The following is a 6,692-nucleotide window of genomic DNA, read 5'->3' as shown; positions in this document are numbered from 1 at the left end:
TACCCACCATTTGCTTTGATGTGGATGGAACTGGAGGGTATTATGCTGAGTGAAGTCAGTCAATCGGAGAAGGACAATCATCATATGGTTTCACTCATATGGGGAATATAAGAAATAGTGCAAGGGATTATAAGGGAAAGGAGGGGAACTGAGTGGGAAAACGTAGAGAGGGAGACAAACTATGAGAGACCCTTAACTCTGGGAAACAAAGGGTTGCAGAAGGGTGTTGTTGTCTTTGTTTTGTTTTGTTTTGTTTTTTTCTAGACATACAGTGTTTATTTGGTTGTTAAAAAATTAAAAAGCCTGGTTGGAGGAGGCCGTCGCTCAGGCCTGTGCGTTCTGCTCCCCGGCTCTGTCTACCACGCTGAGCCAGGGGCTGCCCCGTAGGTAAAAGCCCAGGGGCTTCCGGGCCCACTCTCCCGCGTGTCCAATGCCCACTCTGGCTGCTGCCACCACGGCTGGCTCGCCGCGCCCGGCGGACTGCGCTCCAGCCACACCGCTCGGTCCTCGGCCAGGTCCCGCTGGTCGAAGCTCTTGTCGATGGCCAGGGCCTGGCACAGCTTGGAGGGGCCACTGCACAGCTCGCGGTCCTTGTGGCTCGGCCTGTGGCGCCCTTGCGGAGGGTGCTGCGGAGCTGCCGCTTGGTCTCCAGGCCCCCCAGGGGCTCCAGCGCTCGCAGGAGGACGCACGCCCCATCCCCTTGGCTGGAGACGTTCATGCAGAAGTACGTGCCATAGATGATGTACACATACAGAGTTCCTGGCTTCATGAACATGCCACGGCTGCGGGGGATCTGCCGGCCACCCCCAGAGTGGGCAGCTTCATCCTCTGGCCCCAGATATGCCCCTGTCTCCACAATGCGGCCACGGAGCTCTGTGCCAAGTCAAGTCACCGGACTAGGACCTGTCCCAGAAATGCCGCGCCAGGGGGACGGCAGGCTGGTCAAAGAAGTCCGATCCCAGCTGCGCAGAGTGGCTCTTTGGGCCGGAGAAATAGATGCTGCCCCGCGGGCCCAGGGTTGCCGGCGGCCCCAAGCAGGGCACCCCAGGGGACGGCGTCTGGGCCTTGCCCCCCCGGCTCTCACGGTCTGCCTCCAACACTCGCTGCCTTTTTTGGCCCGTCCTGCGGGTGGGGGGTTGGGAGTAATTGGGTGACAGTCACTGTGGAGGGCACTTGATGGGATGAGCACTGGGTATAATATTATATGTTGGCAAATCAAGCTGAAATAAAAACAAATGAAAAAAACTTGTTTAAAATACAAAGAAATTTGCATACTATGACTGCTAGCCTGCCAAGAAACTGCAAGATGGTTTGGCAAGTTATCTAGATGAAGGGCAGATGCCAATATTTTATTTTGATCCTTCAAAAAATAATCAAACGTGAATTTTATCTGAGTGTAGAATGAATGTAAAACATTTGGATTATTTTTTCCTCTTTTAGTATCAGATTATTTTGGAATTGGGTGATTCATTTGTTAATTTTTATACTCAGTATATAGCGGTGTTATCAACTCTTCACTTGATAGCACACTGTCATCATTAGTCCATGTAGCCATTTAGTCCATTAGTCCTTTCTTTCTTGTTTCGGTTGTTTATGCATGTATACCTACATATGAGTTTGTATGCACAGAAGCATGCATGGATGTTTGTAATCCTTTTTATCCTTATTTCCCAAGCCCTTTATCCTACCTTCCATTGGTAATAACACTTTCTTCTTCATCTTCTTATATTTCTTTGTTTTTTCTTTCCTTACAACATTGAACAGAACCTCAATTATTAATGATAGGGTAGGTTTTCATCTTTTTCCAAAACTTAAAGTGAATGTTTCTAAAACTTCCTCATTGAAGATATTGTTTGCTACAGATTTTGTTGAACAAGTAAACTTGTTAAGTGCAATCGTAATTTGATAATAAACTAGTTAATCATATATATATATTAAAGTTTATTAATTATTTTCTCTAGTATTGTGAAAATTATGTGTGACTACTATAATATTTGGTAAATTTATCTACTTTCACTAGGCTTCCAAATATGGCATATGGTTATATATAATACTTATTATTTTTCAAATTACTGCTGTGTCTAAAGTAATTTTTCCTTTTTAATTTTGTATTCTGTTCCTTTTGAAACTTTCTTTTAGTTTGTGCTTATCCTTTCTTCAATAGAAAGGTTCAAAATTTCAAAATGAAAATGTGTTTTTTGTTGCTATTTTAAAGTAATTCATAGCTTTATTGAATAGTGATCTGAGGGATCACAATATTTACAATATTGCAATTTTATGGAAGTTACTGCTGGTTTCCTTGGAATCACACATAAAATTAATTTTGGAAAAAAAGACCCTGATCACTTAACAAGTTGTTAAATTCTCTATGATTGGAGTATACAACTTGATATATATCCCTCTTTGTGATTACTAATTATATTTTCCTAATATTTATTTGGCTGCTTATTCCATCTTGAAAATTAGTGTTTTTCTATACATTATCTCTTTGCTTTTCATGTAGTTTTTCTTTGGTGAAGGTATTTGGTGTGTTATTTTATAAATAAATATTTATATTGCTATATTTAATTTGAATTATGGCTTTTAGCTTAAGAGTGTATTTATTTGTACTACTTAATGCATTTTATTAAATTATAATTTTTCTGGTATTAGGATCACGACCTGGGATTTCTTGTTTTTATTTGACTGTCATGACTTTGTTTATCTCTTTATAGTAAGTCTTTAGGACTCACTTATTTTAGGATATCTCTTTTTCAGATCAAAGATTTGAGTTCTGCTTTGTAAATTAAATTAATAATTATTTCCTTAATAGGTGAGTTAAGCTCATTTGTATGTTAATATGACTAATTATATTCGGTCTCAACTGTCATATTATTTTCCAATTATATACATTATGCTGTATTTTGTCATAGTTTTTCTCTGCATGATATGTACTCCTTGTGCTTTATTCAATTACTTATTTATTTTTGTATTTTAGCAGATTAGTGATATTGTTCCAATGGATGACTTTGAACTTAACACTTTAAAAAATCCTTTTAATCCCCTGATTTCTTATTTATATTTAGTTACCTTATTTGTCAGCATTTAACAATGTCCTTTAACTCTGCCTCTTGGCTCTATGACAATGAAGCTAGAAACTACCTTCTTCCACCGACCTCTCTTCTCATTTCACTTGTGTTATTTCTACCGTCACATCAGACACAATTTATACATCAATTTTCCACATTTGTCCCTATCCTGCTTAATTCTTAGTTTTCCATTCATATATATATTACATTTTCATCATCTAATTTACTGAAGCTCTTTGAGTCAACTATTAAGTTCATCCTCTAAAAGATTCCTCAAGAAAGGCAATTAAATACAGAATTCCTAAGTCTTTGTATGTTTAATAATGTTTTCTACAGCCTTGGTACTTACTGGATAGCTTGCCCAGGTGTAATATCCTTGCCTTGGTTCACATTTTCTTCCACTGGGTAGTTTTTTGAAAGCTGCTCTATTGTTGCCCATAGCCTTTGTTATTTGATAGATAGATTGATTGATTAATTGATTGATTTTTGGCTTAGAAACCTTGCCTTTTTTTTTTTTTTTTTTTTTAATCGTTGAAGCATAATAGTTTCACTAGTGTATGTCCTGGTGTTGATTGTTCTAAGTCCATTTTTCCAAATACCAGGCATACCCTTTCAACATGTATCTATATAGGTCTTCTTTTATTTTTGTAAATGTGTCTTCACTTATTAGTTTTGATATTAGTTCTTTTCCCTTGTTTTGTTTCTCTTTTTCTGGGACAGCCATTGTGAATATTATTTCTTTTCTTTGCCTGTCTTCAATTTCACCCCATTTTTTCCTGTTTTGACTTCTATTTTTATTGCATTATAGTTCTCTTGGTTATTTCCCTATCTTTTTAAATGTCTCAAATTAAGTTCATATTTGAGTATATTCTTCCTAGGGTAACTCACAATTTAGTCTTCATTATTGAGATAATTTTGGTTTTTTTCTGCCATTTCCTTTCTGTGTTCAGTCTTATTCTCCTTATAGTTCTTCTCATTATTAGTTTTTGAACTTCTGATTCAAAGTGATTTTTTAAAAACTTAAGTACTTGAATATATTTAATTCAATCTATGGTATTGTTTTCCATTTTTCTTCAGTTTTCTTTGTGTGTGAGTCATTGGGGCAAGTTCTCATTAGTTGAAGTGTGTTGATCTTATGTTCATAAATCAGAAATGCAATTTTGCACTGGTACATAAAAAATGTACACAAAATGTATGATATTTTCACATATAGATTCTTTTTAAGGAAAAAATATCTATTTTTTTAATCATGGGGAAATAAATATGTGGAATTTACTGGTCTCGATTTCCACTATGAACCCTTTATATTGATCTATAAAATCAATCTTAAGAAAAGGTAAATTTTCATAGTTATTTTATATTCTACTTTCTTAAGGCTTTTAAATATTACTTATAAATTTCAATCACAATGTGCTTTAATTTTAAAAATTTCCTCATTTTAATCTAAAAATATATATAGAGAGTAACCAGTGACAAGCTTTGGATTTTATTAATGGGATGGGCTTCTTAAGGAACGTTCAAGCTGCATGAATATAGCAAGTGATATAAGAGCACAGAAGATAAACCAAAAAAAATAATTTATTTTTATGAATTCAGATATATTTGTCCTAGTACACTAAGTTTGCTAAACAAATAGTCTCCAAATAGCAATGAAATTCACATAATGAAATTACCATCACACTCATAGAAGTCCAAAGTAGTTATCCCTGATTAGTGGGCATCTCTCCCACCTGGGGTAATTCAGAGGAGTGAATTACAGGGATCACAGGGATCCTGGCAGGGATCCAGGCAGGGATCACAATAAGCCATCAAAGTGTGATAAGACATGTGGCATCTGTATTCAAAGCCACTTCCTAGCTGAAATCATATTCTGTGAAAGAGAAAAACAGATGTTGGTGGATAGGTAATCTTTTTTGCCTCATTAAAAAAGCTCTAATATCTCACAGGTTTTTTTTTTTTTTTAATTACTTTTGAGAAAACACCTTAGATTCTCTTTTTTTTTTTTTTTTTAAGATTTTATTTATTTATTCATGAGAGACACAGAGAGAGAGGCAGAGACACAGGCAGAGGGAGAAGCAGGCTCCATGCAGGGAGCCCGACATGGGACTCCAGGATCACACCCTGGGCTGCAGGCGACGCTAAACCGCTGCGCCACCGGGGCTGCCCGACACCTTAGATTCTTCACCACAATTTTCATAAACAGTACTCGTGTGTTCTATTTCTCAAACACATATACATGGACACACATATACACACATATACACACACAAAATACTTGTTAACCTCTCAAGTAAAGCAATAAAGTAATAGAACATTTTCCTTTGGAATTGAAAAAAGTATGGTCTGATCTCCCAGGTATTTAATGCTGTACAAGCAATTACCCGCCCCCACCCCAATAAGTGGTATAATACAACCATCTATTGTGATCATGGATTTGGTGGGTCAGAACACAGAAAAGGCAGAGGTGAAAATTTATTACTTGCAGGTCTCCCAAGCAATTGCAGTTAGATGTTAGCCAGGACTACATCATTTGAAGCTTGAATAAGTCTAAAGAATCAGCTTTTGAGGTACCCCACTCAGATGGCTGGCAAGTTGGTACTACCTGTTGGCTAGGGATATTGGCTCTTCTCCAGCTGGGTCCTTCCATGGGACTTATTCCATTTCTTCATAGCTTAGGAGCACGCTGCCCCAACATGAGAGCCCCAAAAAACTAGTGCATTTTGTAGCTTACCTTCAGAAATCACACATCTTCACCTATGCCACATTTGTTGATTACACAGAGACAGAGACCACACTGACTCAGTATGGCATTTACAAGGGCATGAATCATTGGGGGACATCTTAGAGACTAGCTACTAGATACATGCAAGGGAAATTAGATATCTTTTAGGCATTGCAACTCTCAGAAATACTGGGGTTAATGTGTTTGTGCCCTTCATTGAGATAAGGACTTCAGATGTTAGCAAAAAGCCTGTTTGTAAAAACTTGCCTGACATATCAAATGTTAAAAAATATTTCTGAGAATCCTGAAAAAACTTATTGAGATATCTTTGAGATAAAAGGATTCTCTTTTATAGATAACAGAACTAGATGTTTCTCTTGGATGGCGTAGCCATTACAAATAGTTCTACTGACTTGTCAGTAATTTTTAATTACTCCAAATATGGTATTAGTAATTATTTTAAAATCATAACAGAATTACTATTTATCAGTTTTTTTCCTACATTTAAAAAATCCAGGTCAAGCTCATCTTGCCTTGTTTACAAACTTTTGCTCTATACCTAATTTTTGGTCACTCCAAAACATTTATTTGATGGTTATTTGTTTATTAATTTATAGCCATCTGCCTTGACATCTTTGCCTCCAAATAGACAAAAGGAGACTTACAATTTGATTGCATAAAGTAAAATCTGGCACTCTCTGTTTCTTACACATTTGAGGGAGCACAGTGATGATGATATGATATCATCATGTTGAAGGTGACAAGAATGGTGATGATGATGATTGTGGGATAGTGTGATGGAAAAAGTCATGGCAGTGATCTTGATACAACTGTGTAGTATTTTTTTAGAAGAAAATGTGCTTCTCACTGGTATTATCTCTTCATCATAGTTCTGCAAGATA

The 6,692-nt window shown here is 36.9% G+C and overlaps 1 pseudogene; it reads right to left on the bottom strand.

Moving 5' to 3' along the window:
* Positions 1–324: 324 nt before the first annotated feature.
* Positions 325–3,792, bottom strand: LOC100683484 (annotated as a pseudogene).
* Positions 3,793–6,692: the final 2,900 nt, after the last annotated feature.

Source organism: Canis lupus, chromosome 7, assembly GCF_011100685.1.
Source record: "Canis lupus familiaris isolate Mischka breed German Shepherd chromosome 7, alternate assembly UU_Cfam_GSD_1.0, whole genome shotgun sequence".
Classification (NCBI taxonomy): domain Eukaryota; kingdom Metazoa; phylum Chordata; class Mammalia; order Carnivora; family Canidae; genus Canis; species Canis lupus.
This window is presented reverse-complemented; position numbering and strand designations above follow the sequence as displayed.